We start from the raw sequence: 23,428 nt of genomic DNA, 5'->3' as shown, positions 1-23,428 counted from the left end.
AATTACATTGGCTGCTGATTAGTTTTCCAGCTCAATTCAAAGTGCTGGTTTTGACCTAGACAGCATTATGTGGCTCAGGAACCCAATACCTTAATGAATGCCTCCTCCCATGTGATGCTGCCTAGACCTTGTGTTCATCTTCTGAAGTCCTTCTTCATGTGTGCCCTCCCAAAAGAGCTGCAGATGGTTGCACCAAATGAACAGGGCTGTTCATTGGTGGCTCCCCAGCTGTGGAGTGCTCCAAGGATGTCCAGTCAGGATGTCCAGTCGGGCCACCACTATGACACCAAGGTCATATCTGAAATAAATATATTTTTACCCCAATGTATAGCACTTGATTACTTGAAACTATGCACAAGGTGCCAGATCAAGGTCAGGACCTGGGGGTGTACAATTCTTAATCCAGATTCCAAAATTCAAGCCCCTTTCCTCTGCCATGACGGCTTCCAAGAAGCAGCTATAAATGACTGCAGATTTCTACAGACATTACCAACATACTTGCAGGTATGATCTGGGAGTCAATAAAAAGGTACAGAAACTTGCTTTTAGAAAGTGAAGCAAAACAAAACAAAACAATGTATTGTTAAGTGTTGCTGAAACAACTGAATCTGGTCACTGTCAGAGACAGAATATTGGGCTGGATGATGTGTCATTGAACTTATCCAGTATGGCTGTTCTAATGTTAAATTGACACTTAATATGCTATTAAACTAGAAACATTTTCAGAGAATTACTCCCTACCACCCTTTCAGTGGATACTATGTAACTATGAGCCTGGAAGAAACACACTATTTAAACTGAGCATTAGAAGAAGAAAATGAAACACTTTTCCTTTAATAGTGAACACAAGCTGATATAGCATCACATGACCCTTCCTATAATTTCTATTAAAATCATTTCATGTCTGGTTGCTTCTGCTATCCTGGCTCATTTGTATTGTTTACAACAAGTCATTGCACTCAGCAGTTAGTGGTGGCTGAATCCATGGTTACCAGTTTTTACATTCACTAGTTAAATGGAATGCAGTTCTTCTGTGGGTTTCATGAAGAAAGCACTTAAGGAACCACAATTCAGCTATCAATCAGGCTAACCTGGGAGAAATTAATCTTATAAATATAGGTATTGTTGTATATTAAAAATTTATTGAAAGGGAACTCAAGGGTTTTTTATATATATTAGCTGTAGCTACAAGCGGGGACATGTCAAAATTTGGCACCTTGATCGTAAACATGTTTACTTTGAAACCATTCTCACCAGTTTAAGCTGAGCTTATAACTGAATATGTTTGTACTGTTGGATTTGGAGACTACTACATACACCCTAAGCTTTCCAGAATAATAAAACTGACATTTATTTTCTAGTGTCATTTCTTAAATATATTTAAAAACAATAAAATAATAAGAACAACAATCAGGATGTTTCTGTAATGTAAACACAGAGTGCTTAAGTACAGGTTTAATGAGACTGCAGTCTATGCAAAGAAACTTAGACATGATAGTAAATTACAAAACAGACAGAACTAAGTAGAATTCGATTAAGGCAAAAGTATTCTTTACCAGTAAATTAAGATTGCAAACTCATATGTTTTGGTGTTAATTAAGGTAGATATCGATGGATTGTGTTTGCCTCATTACTTACTGTTTGTCTGGAGTGGCTTGTTATTTTGGGAGAGAGGGGACTGTTTGTTTACAAGGTAGATACAACACACATTTAAATTCCTTAAAAAAAAAAACCAGCAGAAAAGTCATCTATAGCTTGGTGGATGTAATGTCTGTCCCACCAGCCACAAGAACACAACAAATAGTTAAAATCAAACATTGTACTAGCTCATCTACTGCAAAGTCACTGTATCAGAAGCCTGAATTGATTTGTTTCCTTACAACGAACTGAAAATGAATGTAACAGAATGTCGGGGGAGGGGGAGGAAGAAAAATCCCTATGACACTGTTAATCGGATATTGTATAATAGTTGATTGCAGGTTTGCACTGCACTATCATTGCTTAAATCAAACATACTTACAGGTTCTGGGTTCTTCCAAGAGTTTGGTGCAGTTTCAAGGACAAATGTCTTAAGGATGCCTTTTCTACCATGCAGCAATGATCTCAGCTCTGATCTGATTACATGAGTAAAGTGCTAAATCTGACAATATATAGTTTTTTAAAAAGAAAGAGGGAACTTCCCAAACAGAGAAGAAATCTTAGGAGAAAAGTCTCAGGCTTGGGAAAAAGCTGTTTAAAAATGTGAAGGTTGATTTGCTCCCTAGTTGTAGCAGCTGATGCCTGTTTGCAGCCCTGCAGAAAGAAACCTTTTCTGAAAAACCAATGGCATCACATTTCAGTGAAGCTTGTGCCAGACTATGGAGTGCAAAGCAGCCTTTGACAAACTTCACACAACTCAAATAAGTTGTGCTTACTCCTGCACATGCAAAAATAACTTTAAAGTGTATTGTTAGTTTTTGGTTTTATTATAAGTTGGCAAATATTCCACAATCCTTATGTATTCCTGAGAGGGAAATACTTAAGGAGCTAGCAGCTAGAGAATCAAGGTTCTTGTGCCTTTAATGATAGAGAAGAAGAAATTATGGCAAGGGCAGCTTTTATTACCCCTTCATAACAGACATCCTAACCTATTCTGTGGTTTGGCTGCATAGTGGACTGCAGACAGTTCTGAAAAATGCTTTGTTATCCTAATTTAGTTTATTGCTTATAAACTGTTATGTTTTCTTCTGACAATCCAATTCCCAAAACAATGCCTGGTGGCCCCACTGATTTCAGCAGAACTTCCACAGTATATGTTAACAATGTGATGTGAACTTCCTCAAAGGTGCAATATCATGCATGCATAATTAAATGTAAGTCCCGTACAAATCTAGGATATGCATTTTCACTATAACAAGAGCACACTGCTCTCTGAGTTGGAATGAGAGTCATTACTGGATTCATGTTCAGTTTCAGTCTACTTTAAGCAAACATCTGTACATATATTATACGTTACTATCTAGCTACCTACCTACACACATACACTTTACATATGCAATTATTACGTTTATATCACCACTTTCCTCCATCATGAAATTCATTGTGTCATACATGAAATTCCCGGGTGGCCTCCCTTCCTGAAAATGGCCAAACCCTGCTTAGTTCAACAAGGCACCTGCTTTTAGAACATGCCCTGCAACTGATAACTTTATATCCACAGCAATCCCTGACCCAAATTAACAATACTTAGCATCTATACAACACAAAGTGTTTCACATACATTATCTCAATAATGGTAACTCTACTAAAGAGCAGCTATGGGGCAAGCCAGCCCTGTCCCTCAGCAACAGCAACCTAACCAGGGGATTCTGCCACTGCAACTAAAACAATATTATGTGCAAGAGAAATGGAACAGATCTATGTTATTATTCATTAGCTTTTTTAATGCAAGAGGGTGTTCCTCCAGTACAGTTATGTGCAGGCTCAAGGGAGCCCCTTGCCCTCCTACTCCCTTTTACCTGGTTGCAGTAAAGGACTGTATGAGAGCTAATAAACTGAAGCTCAATCCAGACAAAAGAGATATGCTGTTGGTGGGTCTTCTGTCTGGATTAGCAGTATTTATCTGGATAGGGTTGCAGTTCCCGAAAGGATCAGATTCTTAGTTTGAGGGTCCTCCTGGATCCAGCATTGTCACTTGAAGTGGTTTCACTGATGCAGAGACCCTCCCACAGTTACACTCCTATCTAGGCAAAAATAACCTAGCTATGCTGTGGTAACCTCTAAGTCAGATTTCTGCAATGCACGGTGCATGGGGCTTCCTTTGAAGGCAGTTCAATAAGTGCAGTTATTGCAAAATGCAGTGGTCAGACAAGGATTAGTTTGTTGGGTCATAAAACTCCAATTCCCATTGAAATGCTTCTCCCAACATGAACCAACTCATACCCTGAGAACATTGTTTGAGGTCTTTCTCCAGGTGCCCTCTCCAAGAGAGGTTCAGAGACCTGCAACAAAGCAGATGACCTTTTCAGTTGTCCCTGCCTCACCCAATCCAGTCTTGTAATGCTATCCGCCTGGCACCAACTTTACCATCTTTTCAGCACTCTTTGAAGACTTGCCTGAACTTTCAGGCATTTGATGGTACCTTATTACCTTTTATCAGTATTGCTTAATTCAGAAGGACATCAGTGATTTTTTAGCAGTTTTACTGGTCACTATAGTCTGGTATGTTAATTACTGATGATAAGATTACATTATTATTTTTTGGTATTTATTATATTTATTGAAAGCCACATAGAGGCTTTTTTGTAGTAGACAACTAAGAAATTTGCTAGATCTAGATCTAGATGTAGCACAAGGTAAGCAAAGACAGTGACATCCTAGTATGCTAGGAATTATGGTGGCTGCTTCTTCTTTAACACAGGCACAGATAACTACACCTAATCAAGAGAGCAGCATGTCCCCTTGGGCTTGTGACTGGAGTCTGGTACCATATTCTGCAGTCGGCATTGTGGTGCAGTGCAAAACACACGATCAACATTGTTAGTACGTAGCAGAACTAAAACATGTGTTATGGTACCTTAGAGATTAATTTGTTTGGTTCTGCCTTTCTTCAGTAGCTGCACACAGTGATTTAGGGAAGAATGCTTCATGTCAGGACCATTGACTTCAAAGTGGTTTTACAGCACTTTGCTTCAGAATATATATACGCCGGGTTGGAGCCAGAGATCCTGTGAACAGTGTACTGTTCAATGAACCTCTTGCTCCTGAGAAAAGAGGGTGAGATATGACCAATTCCCCCCCCCCAGCAGCCCCCTGATATCTGTTCCGGAGAGGTAGCACAGAAAGCTGAGTGGGGAGTAGAACTTTGTGAAAATTGCCTCCTTTGTCTCGTCCATGAGTGGCATCCTCTGATGGATTATCAGAGCTTCATTTATTTATTTTTAGGAAGGCTATTCAGTATCCAAGTTACTGCTTTCAGGCAGTAGTCAGTGCTGCTGCAGGATCATTTCAAGACTCAAGAGTGAGCAAACCTGGAAACAACCCAAGTGTTTGCTTATTTTAGAGAGCACAATGGATCTTCCATATTATCTTGTAATAAATAAATAGTTCCTAGGTGAGCACAGAGGTGTCTCAGATTGTTTCTTCTCTGTGCTGTGAGGTTTCTCCTTTGTTTCCTTTGTATGTCCAGACTGAAAACAGTCCTTATGAGCAGTGTGTGGTTTAAGGGGAATGAACCCCTGGCTGCAGGACAATAGCTCAGTGGTAGAGCATCTGCTTTGCAGGCAGGAGTTTCTAGGTTCAATTCCCAGAATCTCCAGGCAGGGAGAAACTTCTGAAATCCTGAAGAACCGCTGTCAATCAGTGTAGACAATACTGAGCTAGATGGACCAATGGTCTGACTTGCAATAATTCATCTTCCTATGTTATTATACAGGGATATCTGGGACTTGCAGCAGCTGGCTCATTGCTCCTGTCCTTGGGGGTGCATCCCTGTCTGTGCACTGGTTGCCTTTGCATCAGAGTGGCACAGAGATGTCAACTGTCACAATAGTCCATGATTAGCAGGCATGGAGACTGTGGCAGTTGTTTTTGCTCCATTGTGTGCTTTTTGAAGTAATGTGTTTTCCTCTCCTGTTGTGGATTCGGCATGCATACAATTTGCTAGACATTGTGCTGATGCCTGAGTGTATCTTTCACACAGGCATAATTGATGTGTAGGATTACATGCACCATGATTAAGCACATAATCATAGTTCATTTTAATTGTTGTTGAAACAAACTTGTTTCTGAGCATTGCAAGAGTGTTTATGATTCTTTCTTTTATTCAGCACCCTTATCCCCCCGCCCCCGGCATTCTGAGTATTCTAGCTAGCAGTATTTTGTGTGCTATTTCTTTGTTACTGTGAACTTTGCTCCAAAAGGCAGAAACTAAAACTGACAGTACAGCAAAAGGGTATGCCCTAGAATTCAGACAGGGGGAAAAAATAAGATCTTAAGAATATATGTATACATACAAGAATTTTTGTACACAAAAGTTTCGGGTCTTGAGTAGACTTTATTACATAAGTAAACCATAGAGATGTCTATTCCTCTGTATGCTACTTAGATGTAACTGGTTGAAAAGACACATGACCAAATTTCTATCAACAGAAGCAGTGAACTGCACAAAGCCACCTTCATAGCCATCTGAACCAGTTCCTACAATATCTACACCCCAATAATTTCCTCCTAGAATACCTCGTTATTTTCTGCAAGTTTGCATCCTAGGTGACTGAGCTGATACTTCCTAGCAGAGGGTGAAATAATTTGTATACTGAAGAAAGAGGCAGGAGTATGGTATACAATATCAGGCACTGGGCTGGAGTCAGATTTTTGTCTCTGCCACAACCTCATGCTTCTGCTGAATTACCTTGATCAAGTTACACAAAGAGCAACAACAAAATCCAAAATCTATAGTAGAGCAACCCCTTTATTAGGCCAACCTGAATTTTCTAAAATAGTGAGTAATCTTTCGGCTTCTCCAGAACTCTTAATCAGGCTGGGTTTCAAGCAAAAGGGAGGCAGGTTGTAATGAAAAGCTGGTTTGGTATTAAAGCCATAGAGGCTGTATTGATAACAGTCTTCAGATGGAGTGTGGGAAGAGGTAGCAGACTCAATAGATTAGATCTATTGAGTAAATCTACTACAGTTGGGGTGCTTTTGTGGACAGAAACTATTGTGCATTTCTTACATCTTTTCTCATTTGATTTTAGAAAATTTCAGTAATGGATGAGAGAGTAAAGAGGTGGAGATGCCTCCTGTGTCTTCAGTTCAAAATCAAAATTGATGGACCCAATTGAGGAGCTAGCCCTGCTCTGCAAAGCCACTCTCACCTTTACAAATCAGCAGAAGCAACAACTGCAGCCAATTGGAGATACAGGTTGCTTCACCCAACCAAGCAACTGCATTGCTCCTTAAACTTTCTTAAAGCCAACTTAGTTGGGTGTGTGGGACAAAGCACCAATAATGTGTTTACATCCCTGTAATCCTAGAAGAGATTTTGAAAGGGCAGGAAAAAAATCTCCTAGAAGAGATTTTGAAAGGGCAGGAAAAATATGTTCTTCCGCCTCAGCTCCTGCATTTAGGAACTTTTATTCCTAAAAGTAAAAACCAGGAAACCCTGAAAGTCGTTGAGCTTTTTTTTTACAAAAACCACCCCACGATTTTTCAATTGACTTACCTAAGATCTGGAACAAAGTGCCGCCTTTCGGAAATACCCCCCCCCCCCAGATGTCAGTTCTGCCTTTTAAATCCCAGGAAAATCAGGACATATGGCAGCCCTAGTTATGATACCATTACCTTTCACTTCCTCACCTTGTCTCAACTCAATTCATTCAGAGCTCTCTTTACAATGTAGATTTGAACACAATGATGACTTCACCTAGATAACTGGCATCACATACAGAACTTGCCGTGTTAGAATGAAGGAACAAATCAATTGACATGCAATTGCTATAACTTTTTACACATCATCATAGGCATTTTCATTCACAAATATTTGAGCTGATTTTAGCTAATAGCCACACTAATAATATCTTCCAAATAAAACCTAAAGACACTGGATATGTAAGTCTCCACTGCCAATTTTTTTTTATAAATTCTGCTTATAGCCTTAAACTGTCCTCCAAACATAGTAATAGTTTGTGTGTATTTGTTTGTTCTGCAAATGAAGGCCTGAGAAATCAAGGGTACTATGCAGGGTGCGTGGCACCGTGTAAATGCCACATTTTAAAGTACAGTGCTCCTTCTTGAACAGTCTTAGCATCAGTTCTCTTGGGTGAAAGTTTCTCCCCAACTGGTCACAATGCCATTGATCTAACTGGAAGAAAATATACAATGAACTGTTGTAGGCATGTATATCCTAGTCTTCCTAAAGCATCATATCACTGTGCCTCTTGCCTGACATGAGAAGCACGCATACAAAAGGGGAATTCTTTAATCTGATGCTTCAATAAACCACTGAAAAGAAACTAAACTGGCCAATCTATAAATTCAGTTGGTAGAGCATGCCACTCTTAATCTCAGAGTTGTGGGTTCAGGCCCCACATTGGGCAAAAGATTCCCGCATTGCAGGGAGTTGGACTAGATGACCTTTGTGGACCCTTCCAACTCTTATCATTCTATGATGATAAGTCAGCCCATTGTATCTCAGTTTCATTTGCACTGACAGGCAGTGCCTCTCCAGGCTTTAAGACATACCTGGAGATAATGGAGATTGGATGTGCTCTATTCACTAAGCCTTGGCTCTGTGCTATGCTATACTGTAGTAAGGAACACCTTCTAATTAAAATTGCTTCCCTGTATATTTTTTAAATTTAGTGGTCCAAGGAGTTGATTAGAGCATACATCTTTCCCAGTGTAGAATCACAGTAACCCTGCAAATCATGTTAGATTGAGGGGTATTTGTCTAAATAAAGATTTGAAAACCAGGCACCCCGATTCAAATCTGGCCTTTTACACAGTGCACAATGCTACCCTGACCTTCATTCCATATTATATACAAAGACTGAACAGCATTATTATTTGTACTGAGTGATACATGCACATGTCTAAAGTTGCAGAACACATGACATGCTGTTTTATCTTTCTTAATATATAGTCTGCAGCAACACACTTATATTGCAATTCTTCATATTTTCTATGTTTTTAATTTATGCCTAGTTATTTTGTTCAGTTCTCCTGTACTGTTCTTTGCAAATTTCCTTCTCTCCAGATTGTGGGGGCTGGGCAACCGCAAAGTCATTGAAAAAAGTCGGCAGGGAGAGAAGCAGCTCAGCTCTGTTCACTGCAGCCAGCCAGCGAGGAATCTTTTTATGGGTGGTGAGCTTTGGGTGTGGAGGCAGAGTTCAAGTCTAAGCCCCTCACCGACGAAAAGGGTGCCTCACTGGCTGCTGGCTGTATGAGGTCACACACACCATGTGCAGGCATGTGCATGTGATGTTTCACATCCGTGTGTGGCAGTGGGCACCCACACTCCTGAGGGCACCCCTGCTCTTTTGTGTCATGTAGTTAAAAATAATGGTTAACATGCAGGGCAGAAAGATGTATTTAAAGAATTCTGAAGTGGCTGAAACTATGCAGTATCAGGAACCTCCCTGCCATGCCCCTACTCTCACCCAACCCAAAAATGTATATATATTGCAAATATTATTTAACTAAGAAGAAAATGAAACTCTTTTTTTAGTAGTAAGGGAGCCGCAGCAGGTCAAAAGGATGTTATGAAATGAAATGTCTATGCATTCATTGTTTGAAGTTAGTAGAGGTGGTGTTGCTTTTTAAAGTGCTAGCTTTCACAATATAAACTCTGAAGGAGTTAATCAGAGTAGATAACACACGCTGTTGGAGAATAGATGGTGCATACTCCTTTCTGTCCTGTTACTGTACTTTTCTTTCCTAAATTCCTTAAATATGTTCATATTATGTAACAAGGATAAAATCTGTATTACACTTACTGATAATTAAAATACATCTAAAAAGTGATTCCTAAAATGTCTGTAACTAAAATAACAGTACCTTTAATTTAGAAAATGATGGTGACATTCAGGCCTTGGATTTTAGGAGACTAGTACATCTAATTCATACTCTTTCCCCACTTTAATCAATGTTTCTAAAACTAAACCCAGTGCTTTTTGGGGGGGAGGACGCAAGGGTACGCATACTCCTAAACATTTTGTGAATCTAAGTTTGGCCTCATTGAGGGGCAGTATTTCAATAGGAGTAGGAAAATGAGAGTAAACATATATTTTTTAAGAAAAAAGCACTGTCTAAACCTAATCCTAAGGTGTATGGCTTTATGCTATACTGGTATTTCTCATGAATGAAGAAACAAATTTTGAGTGATTAAGTGGAATTGTTCATACCAATTGCCAACTACAGCTTTTTGCTCATACAAAATAGCTTGGAAAATATATACTGCATGTGTTTATTATAGTTACAGTTGCTATGAACATCTATAACTCTCCAACAATTTCTTTGATTTATGTTCAAAACCATACAGGGCATGAAATGATGCCTGCAACCTTACATTTTCCTCAAGAACATTGTGGAGAGCAGATATATTCCAAAACATCATGTTAGATTCCTTGTTATGTCTCCTTTTTAAAATAAATGTATGATAATCAATTACACATGCTTCAAAGCAACTGCCACTAGATTCCCCATCAGAAAATATGTTCTAGAAAAATAGCACCATTCTCTTATCCTATGGCTTCAATAATATTTTTTTCTCCTTCCGTTATCAAAGGAAACATCACACTGTACAAAATGTTCCAGTCTCTGCACAACATGCACAACATAATAGTCAAATCCTGTAGTGGGTTTTCAGTAAGGCATTTTCAGGGGGTTATGTGTTAAGAAAGGGAAGGGCTGTAGTTCAGTGGTACAGCACCTGCTTCACGTGCAGAAGGATCCAAGTTTAACCACCAGCATCTTCAGCTAGGGCTGGGAAAGACCCCTGCCTGAAACCCTGAAGAGCCACTGCCAGTCAGTGTAGACAATTCTGAGCTAGATGGACCAATGTTCTGACTCAGTATATGGCAGCTTCCTATGCAAAGAAGTGCATCATGATATAAGAATTAGTCATCCTAGCTCCTCTTGGCCATGCCTTTAAAAAAAGCAGCAACAACTCCATTGAAATAAAAAGTGGGACTAATGTTACCTGGGAAGAAATTCTGCCCTGATTCCACCTATCCCCACATATTTATATATTTATTAATTTACTTTTGCAGGCGGCTGCCTTTCCCCCAGGAAGCCTTTGCAACAATTAAGCAATTCATAAATTAATTCATACCAACAAAAGCTATCATATACATACAGAACAGCTGAAAAGTCTGAGACAACAGAAAGTCACTCAAGGTCATAGGTCCAGTGGAAAAATAATGTTCACTGCAGCTCAGTGGAAGCTTTGTCATGTGAGAACCATACAAACTCCAGGGAATTATCACAAGCTGGACACCAGTACTGAAAAGATACTGCCCCGAGTCACTGCAACCTGCACTTACAACAGCACCACACAACCTCTCTCATGTTTAAGCAATCTACCTAGTATTCATATTCAATAAAAAATTATAGGTCTATTTGTAGAAATTTTGGAGAAGGCTCAGCAACTTTCCCCCCACTTTGCTTTAAGGTGAAGTATTTTGCTAGTGGTTCCTGAAAGCTGTGGGTGCTTTAACAGAAAGAGAATATGGGTCCTGATATAAGGGATACCTGCAGTAGATTCACACAGCTGTGTTTTCCATGTAAGAAAAGAAATATTGCTCCAAGGTCACCCAATGAGTATTTGTAAATGGGTGGGTATTTAAAATCATGTCTCTCCAAGTCATGTTCAGCACTCTCTATTCACTACAATGCATTGGCTCTCTCAAAGCTTCCTTTTTACATACCGTATATGCTTTCAAAATCTTTTTCAAGTTGCATGACAGGCAATATTGGTATAGTGATGCGGGGTGGGATTTCCATGTGGTAAGTGTGGGTATGTGAAGCAAACCCAGGCTGTATGCTTAAGTATGGCCAAGAAAAATCCTTTTCTACGTAGTCTCTTTGGTGCTATTATCTATTAATTTGAAACAGTTTTTCCTGCCTAGTGAGGTATGGTGCCTTTAAAAAATGGATGTTTGCTTGTGCTTAGGCGTTTGAAATATTTTTCCAGCCTCAGATCCAGGAGTATTCCCTGTTTTTAGCAAACACAGGTGGAAAATGAAACTGAAAACATGCAGTATTCACAGTCTGTTCAACTTGGCATCTTCTGCTGTTTCTCTGTGTGAAACGTTGACATCATTTGAACCCTAAGCATGGTTAACATAAAACCACCTGGACTAAAGCAAATTAAAGTATTTTAATAAGATGAACATTGTCCTACTGTACCCCCCAAAACTTCCCTCCCTCCTTCTCCCACATGCCACCCCTCATATTAACAAAGCACCCGTTTTCACATTGCTCTCATAATGAAATCTTCAAGGAGTGATGGAGTTAAACCGCATGTGCACCATAGCCCTATTGTCCATGCAGCTCTGCTAGATGGCATCAACAGTTGTTCACCTATTTTCACAGTGGGAAATTACAAGGTACTCACTATATAGGAATAATCAGACAGAATCTAGGTCAAAATCAAAGGAAGTCTGCCCCATCCATCTGGTGGGGGGGGGGTGTAGAATTCACATGCAAACATCATGGCAACGTAAAAACAAGAAACTGATTTGTCAGACTTATTATTTATCCTTAAACATTCTAAATAAAGGCAAAACTGCTTTGAGTAAAAACACACAAAAAGGTAGTATTAGCTCAGTCTGGTTTTTCAAAAGGCATTTGAAATAAATATAAAACTACAATATTAGAAAAAATATATAATCATTATTCAAACAGCTGACTTGAAACGGTCCCTTGTTCATGGGGAAATCTTCAGTTAGTTTTTCAAGTACCAGCAGTTCAGTCGAAAGATTCACCAACTGCCCCCTGGAGAAAACTGTAGATCTGCATTTAAATGGAGATATATTGTTTCCAAATGTGCACTACCTGGAAGGCAGATACTGTCAAGGTTTTTTAGTGAATGGATTTAAAATTGCATTAGGTAAGTTTCATTGCTGCAACCCTTATTGCTTCTTAGGACTGAGGCTATTTATTTAGGATTTTGTCTGCATGCATATATTTGCCCTAATAATTAAACAAAGCTGCCCACTAACAAAGGGGAATCACTGCTTTATAGAGTGTTCAGATATGACCAACGAGGACCATACTGGCCTTCTTGGATACAACTCTGACATTATTAAGTTATCATAAAAGTTATATATAGTTATGTATAAAGCTTTACAATACAACTAGTTTAGAGTTATAAAATACTGTATAAAATGCATGACCAGTACATATCCTGCATATTATTCAAAATATTTTAGCAACAATTTAAAATGTGTTTTCTGGCATTTAGCTCTGACCCTTTATATTCATGCATTTTTCAATGAATGATCTTAAGAAAGTGTTGAATCCCACATCACTGTAACTGCTTATTAACACACATGCTTTCTCAATTTTTAGACCTAACAGACTATTTTGACTAGTCAACAATACACATTTAAAACCCAGGAGACTTTTAAAATCAAATGAATCCTGGCTGGCATATTGGAAAACCATTATCAGATCAGATCATCCCTCTTTTTTCTTTTACTGTACATGAATGCAGATATAGACACATATTTCTTCAATACACTCACAGACAACACACACAAAAACCTTCTAGAGAAGTTTTGCATAAGTATGCTGTTAAGGCATATGTAACGTTCATAAAGAAAAAGACACTCACAATCAATTTCAAACACTCAGACATTAGTCTAGGCAGCCTCCTGCTGAATTTCTGGTTGCAATGAAATGTCCCTGTAAACAAGGTTACTGAGAACAAACCAAGATATCCTTCTCAGCAACACCTTCAACAGGAGCCCTTCAGCTGTCTACTTAGTTTGTTATGCCTTATCTTATAGCACTGACATTCTAATGCTGATTCAAATTCTGGGTTCAAAATGAAAGATGAAATATCTTTAAGATCACTTAATATTGAAATACTGATGCAATAATAAGCAGTGCTATGATAACAAAGCAGATAGAATACTCTAGATGGTAACCTTTTAATTTTGGGAACAGAAGGGAGTATGGTAGTGCATACACTTAACGTAGTTAAATTATCTGCTTATTTTCATATCAGATACTTTCAGCATCAAATCACTATCTTCTGTCTATTAAATATTTTTAAAAATAAATATTTTAGTGACTTAACGATAGAATACAATAATATTTATTTATTTTGTATCCCAACCTACATTCTAAGATCTAGGATGATGGGGAGGTAATAATAACATAAATAAAGCAAGAAAATCTCAGTTTAGTACACATATTCCAGAAAAAATACAATAAAAACAACATATCAGCAATATCAAATAGCAGCACTGCTGATATCCAAAGGCTGGAACAAACAGCCAGGTTTTCACCAGTCTTAGGGATGCCAGTAAGTACTGAAGCCAATCAAATTTCAGGGTGGGGGCACTCCAGAGCCAGGGTACCGTAATAGAAACGAACCACACATGAGTCCCTGCCGGGCATACAGATCCCAATGACAGGATGCTAAGGAGCCAGAACCACTCCCCACCCAACTGCAGATATCAACTGCAGGGCAAGAACATACAAAATATATAACAAAACAACTGCAAACCAATAACTCCCCCTCCCACAAACACATTTAAAAAGCCACAGAATAGGGTTGCCATATTTCAAAAAGTGAAAATCTGGATACAAAAGTTTTGTTATGGGTTGCCGGATGTCTGGATTTTACCGGACATTACAGCCATTTCCGCCCACTTTTTCCGGACATATGGCAACCCTACCATGGAATGTTAATCAGCCAAATGCCTGATTGAAGAGAAATGTTTTTGCTTGGCACCTAAAGATATGTAATGAAGGTTTCAGGTCAGCCTTCCTGGAGAGAGCATTCCACAAATGGGGAGCCAATGCAGAAAAGGCCTGTTCTCATATTGCCATCCTTCGGACCTCTCGTGGAGGAGGCAAGATTTACATGCACTTTTCAGGTGGACCTCACAAATGGTTCAGAACAGACCATCACAACAATAAGCATCATTTAAAAAGTTACAACTATTATAAGGGCAATGATAATAAATAATGGCATATGCATGCATCCCTATGGCCAACAATCTGCACATCCAAGGTATTAAAGTAGCTTCATATGTTACAAATCCCTGCACGAAATTAGAATGAATTAATTAGTATAGCCATAAACTGCAACATGTTGCCATCTTTATTGTTGCCAAGTTTATTGTTGCATGAACATGCCAGGGCAAGCCTCAGTTGGCCATGGCCTTGAGCACTTGTGTGTAAGATCATCAAACATGATAAACTATGTGTACCATGCTCATTCCGGTTCAAAAGAATCAGTAGCCTATATAAATTAAATTGTGTTGTGAGCATGCCTGATGTAAAAAAAAGTTACGATTCAGACATCACATAGAATGCAAACCTGGCAGTGCAATGTCAGTTCAAAAATGCCCTATTTATTGCATTGGGGCTTACTCCTACATAAGCAGATATAAGATTTCTGCATAAATCACTTTAATTTCTAAATTATATCTTTTAAAGTAACATCTAAACCAGTGATATACAGTGGAACCTTGGGTTGCGGACGTAATCTGTGATGGAGGCATGTCCGCAACCCACAGCATTCGCATCCTGAAGCATTGCGTCTGCGCAGGTGCGATTTGGCACTTCTGCACATGAGCAAAGTGCAATTTAGTGCTTCTGCGCATGCGCGAGTGGCAAAACCCAGAAGTAACCCATTCCAGTACTTCCAGGTTTCCCGCGGTCCGCAACCCGAAAACATGTAACCTGAAGCGTCCGTAACATGAGGTATGACTGTATCCATATTCATCAGAATTTTAAAAAATCATTTCATTAATTCCCCCTTTATAAACTGCCCCAGTTTGATCACATTAAATCATATGGTTTGAGGTGAGCAAGTAGAATGCCTAGTAAACATTGTTCAAAAGTTTCCATGGCTCTCCTCCTTTGCATCTTTTGCATCACTGGGAAACACAGCAGAGTCTAACTTGTTATAAAGTCCAAGCCTAGGCTCATAGTTTGTTTCTCTCCACATATACCAAGAGCAGTAATCAAGGTTTGTTACTGGCATACTATACAAGGTTTGTTTGGATAAACAAACCTTGGGTAAAGGTTTGGATGACATGACAAGTCAGACTCTGGTTTGTTTAGTCTGTGGTGCAGGAGCAGGGGAAGAGTCATGGAACTAGCACACATTAAGCCATGGCTTTAAAAAAAAGCAACAGTGGTCAGTGGGGCATGCTCTGATAGTCTACTCTACTCCAATACACTTCTACCACTGAGTTCAATAAGGCTTGTTCTCAGGAAAGAGTGCCTTCATCCTATTGGGCTGGGTGTTATGCACATTGAGCTCTATGAGTCTATGAGATCATCTCTTCATGCAAAATAAAACTGCATACCTAAAATCTTGCCACAGCTGCCTTCTTCTAACCCTCCCTATTATAGTCAAAATGCATCACCTCTGCAGTATTCCTCTACATTGATAGTTACATGAAGAAAATTCAGATTTCTCTTCTGCCTTCGTGTATCTTCTACAAGTACTCCCCTAATAGCCATATTTAAGTTAAGCCTGTTTAATAAGACATATAAGTACATGGCTGAGGAGGGAGAAATCTACAATGTGAGCAAGTGAGCAATCACAGTTCTCCTCCTCCCCTCCTCCTGTCTTCCCTCTTCTTTCTTTAACCTTTGAGAGAAAATGCACCAACCCACTGGCAACTTCCCAAGTATGTTTTCATGTGCAGTCACAGCTAACTGTAAGGAGCAGAATCCACCACATTAATAGCAACTCACAGCTTAAAAACACACAAAGGTCTCCTAGACACGCAGCTCAGGAGGACACAGAAGCACAAATGCCTTTGTTCAAAACACACACAAAACGTGCTCCTGACACTTTATGTCAGGCTTCCTCAACCTCGATCCTCCAGATGTTTTTGAGACTACAATTCCCATCATCCCTGACCACTGGTCCTGCTAGCTAGGCATCATGGGAGTTGTAGGCCAAAACATCTGGAGGGCCGAGGTTGAGGAAGCCTGTTTTATGTGCTATACATATATAAGTAGTTTAAAATGTGGGTCCCCCCCCCACTTGTTTCCTTCTTTGTAAGAAAAAAAGAGTGTGATGTCTGCATGTAGGGATGAAATGCCACTGTGTGTAGGGACAAAAGCAAGCCATGAAACAATGGTGCATAGATCTCCCAAGTCATCTGTTGCAGAAAGAGGCTCATCTCTCTTTCACTTTCTGACTCTCTCAACACCCCTTTCCTCAGGGTCTTACCTTTTTGCTTAAGATACTATGCAAAGTGCAATGCACATTGTCCATTGATTGCAGCATGTATATATAATAAACTATAAAATGTAAGACAACAGAAGAAAGGTGCAACTCTCACCACATAAGGGCCCAACTATCACACCCCACACAAGAGGGGCCCAGTTATCTAGGTCATCCTCCTGCCAAATAGCAGCTCCCTGGATAGAAAGCTGTCCCATTCCTCTCCCACCTTCCAGATTTACAACTCCCGAAAACAGCACAAGCAATACACAGTGTGTATAAAGGGGGTAGGGGAATCCCTTTTGACCAATACAACTTCTGCTGCCACAAGTTTTGGGACCTATGTGGAATTTAATTATCATCTCCCTCTCTAAACCTTGATACTCAGAGGAAGGAAGATTGCATGAACCTCAAGCCAAATGTCACTTTCCCTCTTCCCTCTTGATTTTTGAACTGCTGTGTGTGTGTGTGTGTGAGAGAGAGAGAGAGAGAGAGAGAGCGCAGAAAAACACACATAATCTCAACACAAACACAGCAAGCTTTCTTTCCTGCTCCCCAACCCCATACATATTTTATTGAAACTGAGACCCACTTTGTTCAATGGTACTTATTCTAATACATGCCTACTTGAAAGTAAATCACACTGAGTTCAATTGGAGTTACTCCTAAGTAAGTGCACATGAAAGCACTGCCTCACACAATCAGTACCACAATGTGGTAAAACCATATTAATAAGAGGGAGGGGGATAGATAAGAATAATTCCTCTAGTATTTAACTGGCAGGCAGGCCTGTTTGGCTCCTGCAAATTGCTCATCAGAAAGTGTTTTAAGAAAAAGAGCGGTGATGGGGTGAGGTGCTAATGTCTCTTTCCCCGTGTGCCACCTCCCAAGCTCCCGCGGACGGATCGCGCTGCCCTTGGTAATCCAAGAGGCGAGGCAGCCAAGGTAGCAGCCGATTGGCAAAGCTGCGGAACTTCTGAGCTCCTTGAAAGGGAATCTAGGAGTGGTGGGACAGGCGCGCAGACGTACCCACAAACACCCACACAGGGTATCAGTCACACGTTCCAAGCAGCCGCAGATCAATTAATAATAACAACAAGAGCAATAACAGTAACAATACAGTTTGTTGCGATTGCAGGCACACCATACAGGCAACAGCTTTAAAGTCAAGTCCTCTCACTCCAGCCCCGAGAATCTCTCTCCCCCCCCCCCCTGCGCACGGTGTTTCTAATTCTGCCTCCATCTCTGCATGCTGAAGAACTGCCCCATGATTGTGGCTCCTCGAACCCTAGCCAGCTGCAATGATCTTTTGTTGTTCTTGTTGTTGTTTAAATAAATAAATCCCCTTACACGAACGGGAAGGAAAGGTTGGGGAGGGCAGGAACAGGACAAAAACCTGCGGGAATGGAATCTGTCACCATACTCAAAACACGCAAGAAAAACAAACAAAAACCCCAAGCTATTCTTAAAAAGAGAAGAAGAAATGGTAAAGAGGTGGCGGGGAGCGGGGAGAGGGAGAAATCAATAAAGCCCGGGTGGCTGGTTTGACTGTGTGATTTCTATGAAAAGGAACTGACTCTAGAGCAAGTCAAATTGAACCAGGTCTGAAGGTGGAAAGGTGGGGGGGAGGAGTGTAACAGAGCTTCTATCAGCTGTTCGGCTCTTCCCAATCTAAAAAAGAAAGGGGGGAAAGGGAAAGGGGGGGATGCCCCAGATGTAATGTTAGTTTTCAGATGTGCATGATAAGATAAGGTGTGGACTCGGTTTACCTGGTCAGGGCAGAACCGCAGGCGGTTTAATCAGGTGAGTCGTCGGGGACTGTAAAGAAGCCGAAGCCGGTTTCTTTGCTAGGAAAGTCTACAACCCCATGCAGGGACATTGCAAAATCTTTACACACGCCTCCTTTAACTGGGCTTCCGCGACCTCAGCCGGAGAAAGGGGGGAGATGCCTGCCCGAGGCAGCTTGAGGCCACCTCCTCGAGCTCTCGCCCGGAGATCGGCAGGGTCTCCCGCAGCACGGGGTCCATTTAAACGGCTGCTCCGCACCAGGCGAAGCCGGCTGTGAGGGGGAGAAAGGCGGCGGTGGGCACCCGAAGGATGCACGGGCCTCCCTGTTTCCTTGGTAGAGTCGATCCGCACTCAGTCTGACCCAGGACGTCACTCTGCCTGTCTGTTTTCTCAATGATAACTTGGCAGGAGAAGGGGGAAGCTGCCAGGTCCCCCCCCTCCTTTCTCTCTCTCTCTGAGATCATTACTTGGTATGTGCACTTTTCTCGCATGCATTTTTTTAAATATATAAATATATGTGTAATAATGCCCGAAGATCGTCTTATGCATAATCATGGTGATCGTTAGCAGCCTGCTCGGTTGTATTTGCATTGATTTGAGTCTGCCTGTGTGGCTGCGTGTGTTGTTTCTTGCTGCTGCTGTTCTTAAAGGGGCTCGGTGGGTGGCTGGGGTGGCTGGGTGAGAAAATACTATTGCCTGTTTGTACAAAGAATCCACCAGCATTTAGAGATCCCAACATATCCTACAACTGGCACCGTTCCTCCCAGTCATTATTCCATAATCAAAATATGCAGATCCAGTCAGCAGATCCTGCCAAATCCCAATGATTTCCTCATTTGTCTTTCCCCATTCATCTGATTAACCACGTTGAATGTTTGTCTGCTGTATTTTCATTACACAAGTGAACATACCCCAGTGCCTAGACAAAAGGTAGGGGGGGCGGGCGGGTGAGAACCCGTTTGGGGGATGCATTTTTATTTTTTCACCCAGCTACTAAAATTTCAAATGTAATAAAAGATTGCTTAAACTGCTTTTATTACATCCAATATTTATTAGTTATTACAATAATAGAACTACAGTACTGGAAATTCTTTCCAAATCTGGAACCCAAAGGATTGATCTGCTCTGCTCTGCTCTGATTGTGCCACAGAAATAGTGCTTCTAGAATAACCAAAATCGCTCAAATCAATGTCTCAAACTGTAATTAATTGCCTATGTCATATCAAAATTGTGAGAATATAAAAATAAACTGTGGGCAGGTCTCATTTGTTCTGTAATGTTATGACCAGTTACTTGGTTTCAGTATATTATGCATCAGATGGTTTCAACAGTGCTTGGTTTCAAGTGTTTGTCATATGGTAGTCAACATCCACCAAAGAACCATGGCCACAATCAATGCCTGTGGAAAGACCTGTGTGTGCATGGCGCAGTGTTGACATGGCCTAGCCATCATTGGTTGCCAGATTTTGAAACAATCAGATTAAATCCACTAACAAGTATCTAGGAAAGGGCTGTAGTTCTAATAGCAGAGCACATACTTCACATGCAAAAGTCTGTGGGTTCAGTCCCTGGCCTCTTCAGATAGGTCTGGAATTGACCCCTACCTAAAATTAGGTGCTTGGCTGCCAGTCATTGTAGAGCTATGGACCAAAGATTTGATTCCATATAAGGCAGATTCCTATGTTGGTTCAAGCATTTTTTAAAATACTTTTTGAGTTGTAATGTACTAATCTCAATGCATGTTGGGAGCACCTCTGAGCAACAGTAGCAGTCACCACAACCAATTGTCTGTTTATTACTTCTCTATCCCACCTTTCTTCCAATGAATTCAAGGCAGCTCAAACTGCTCCCCACCCCCACCAATTTTAAACCTTAGAAAAACTTTGAGGCATGTTAGACAGACTGAGACAATGGTGACTGTTCCAGTGATCAATGACCAGGAAGCTTTATGGCTTGAGGATTTGAACTTGGTTTTCCTAGTCCAACATTCTAACCACACTGACTTATGGTGGGTTCAGTAGTACATAACAGGTTGCCAAACTTGAGGCAGTGGAGCACATCACTAGTGCCGAAGAAATGTCACCTAAAATGGTTGTGTCTCCCAGGTGTAACACATACAAATACTCTGTGGTAACCTCCTATCCACTGTTAATCTCCATCACCACCTACTCTTGACCACCAGGAACCTGGAGAAAGGGCAGGGTGATCTGTAATGTGGTGGCAAAACTCCAGGCAGTAAGTGCTTTTGTACATTACAACACAGAGACAGATCTGTCACTTTAGGGATACCATTTTTGGTGTCATCCCCATGACAGTTGTAATGTGCGCTCCAGCCCAGATTCAGTGCCAAATGCTCCTACCAGGCTGTTGCCAAGTACTATAAGAGAGAAAAAGAATAAGGCATCCAGATCGTATGGTGGGTAGATTTCTCCTGCAACAAATTGGACACCTCACATGAAGTACTCTTGCACAATTGATTTATATGCTGTCAGTACTGGTGGTACTGGATTGTGAGATGCCATTTATTTCAGAATATTATCATACTCCATACAGCACAACAGGTTCTCTTTATTTTAGAACATCCTATTAGTGCCATATAGAAGCAGCCTCAAAGTATCTCCTGCTTTCTCAGTCTTGATCATGCAGTTTAACATACTTTGAACTAGTTTAGGATGCAGTGAGCAGCTGCAAAAATCACTAGAGGAATCAGCAGTCCAACAATTTCCTTGTAATTGCATTTTCTGGACCAGCTATTATATGCACACAAACTTATATAAGTCTATAACTTCAACCAATCATTCCCTGTCAGGAACAGCCCTCACCTAACAATATCCATATGGTACAGTGATAACTTGCTAGTATTCACCTAATATGGAACAAAACAGATGTAAGAAAATATGCTGTGCAAACCTACGCATATTTACTGAGAAGTAATTTCTACTATCTACTGTGGGACTGATGTACTGGTAATTCTATTTAGGATTCTAGCTTAAAACAATAACCCAGCATTTTCAAAGCTAACATAATCATCCTTTTAAACCAGCTGTATCTATAATAACATATAAATACATCTAATTTGTACTTATTTTGAATGTTTCATTGTTCCAAGCATCCTTCAGGGTTCCAAACAATTTACTTGTGAAAGTAATAATCAAATATTTATATGCTAATATATATGGTGCTGTTTAGAGCTCAGTGTGGCAGCAATGTGGAAATCAGTTCACACTGAAGGCCATTTGCCCAGACATACACTATTTTAAATTCAATTTTATAGCTTTGTCTTCAAAGAACTTCACTGGTGAAAGTCCAATATAAAAGCCCCTCATCTGTATAGTCTACACTGCACATAACACATATACATCAGAAAGTGTATGTGTGTGTGTATAATGTGCACTGTATGAATGTATACAGTGTGAATGAGCTGAAGATACTGAACAAAACACAAGTTTTCCAAGTTGCTGGCAGTTAGGCATCCAATAACCACCCAAGCATTTAGCCAAAGAGATCTCAAATGCTATCAGCCTATGTGGATCTATACACAACAATGATCAAATTAATGTAAAATGTAGGACTTCTAGGGTGGCGCCATCGGCAATGGCGGACTCCCTCTGAACCGGAGGGACCAGCTCCGCGCGAAACGGGTCGTTTCCGCTACGGCGAAGCGGGGACCCTTTAAAAAATCACAGACGGATGAAGCCTGTGACCATGGGACTCGGCGGGCACCTTTAGCGCCCCCCCACCCGCAAAGGAACCCATTAACGGGCTCCGAAGCGAAGAGGGGGAAGTGGCGCGGTGCTGTGAGTCTACTGCTTTTTCCGTGGAGCGAAGCCGCATAGCCGTTGCCGGAGAGCGCTGCCTTTTTCCTGGGACAATTTGGCATCTAAAGAATCACCCGTGAGTACTTAAAACTCGAACAATTGGACTTTAAATAAGGATTGGCCAGTAGAGAGGAATTGGACTTAAAATTTACTTCAATTTGGTACTGAAACGGGAAGGTCTAAACAGGAAGTCAGCCTTCCATTTCTTTGTAGTCAGAATAAAGCAAAGACAACGTAACTAGAGCTTAGAAAATTACTTTTAAAGGATTGGCTTTCATCATTTAAAATCGTGGAACCCCCCTTCGGTAGCAGGAGAAGAAGGGGGATCTCTTTTTGGACTGTTTAAACCTGCAGAAGTGAGTTTAAAGTAAAGTAACTTTCCACCGTCCTGATCCTGGAGCGGAGAGTCAGGACTGACGTTTGAAGCTCATTGACCAGAGACAAATGTTTTTGACAGACAGCTAAAAGAAAAGTAACATAGTGATTCCATTGTTTCCTTTCGCATCTCAAAGGAACAAATATTGACTGAATATCTTAAAAAAGAAACTTTGTTGCTATTGTTCTTAAAAGAAAGAATAAACAGAAGTTTTCCCCCTAGAGGGAGACTGTGAAATTGTAACCAACTTCAGGAGCTTGCAGCTGTTACAGATTACAATCGTGGGAAAGGACTTGTGACCTTGTAGGACAATGTTTTCAGAAGCTCTGTTGGGTGCTTTCTGCAAAATAAATGCCCTATTGGATCAGCTAAGCCAGAAGATGGATTTGATGACTAATGCGACCAGAAATTTTGAACAGGTAGTAGGAAACTACATGGAGCCTACCCAGGAACTAAAACAGGAGTGTGCTATGACAGCACAGATGAAAGAAGAGGATACTGCTGAATCCTGGCTAACAGAAATGGAGGGAGTTGCGGCCCTGCAGG

The 23,428-nt window shown here is 40.6% G+C and overlaps 1 protein-coding gene across 19 annotated transcripts in view; it reads right to left on the bottom strand.

Annotated features, from left to right (window-relative positions):
* Positions 1-23,428, bottom strand: part of ESRRG (estrogen related receptor gamma) — a 471,650-nt gene that overhangs the window by 413,954 nt on the left and 34,268 nt on the right. For 3 of the 19 annotated variants that reach the window (XM_083605300.1, XM_083605316.1, XM_083605302.1), the window contains exon 1: positions 18,670-18,764. The exons of 11 other annotated variants lie outside the window; for them this stretch is intronic. The gene's annotated coding sequence lies outside the window, so the exon portion shown is untranslated. Of the gene's footprint in view, positions 1-18,669; positions 19,052-23,428 lie in introns of those variants that run through there. 5 more of the 19 variants (XM_083605318.1, XM_083605308.1, XM_083605317.1 and 2 more) reach the window with 5 other exon arrangements.

The sequence above is a fragment of the Podarcis filfolensis genome (assembly GCF_964270895.1).
Source record: "Podarcis filfolensis genome assembly, chromosome: 3".
Lineage (NCBI taxonomy): Eukaryota > Metazoa > Chordata > Lepidosauria > Squamata > Lacertidae > Podarcis > Podarcis filfolensis.
Note: the sequence above shows the minus strand (reverse complement) of the source record. Positions and strands in the feature narration are given on the sequence as shown.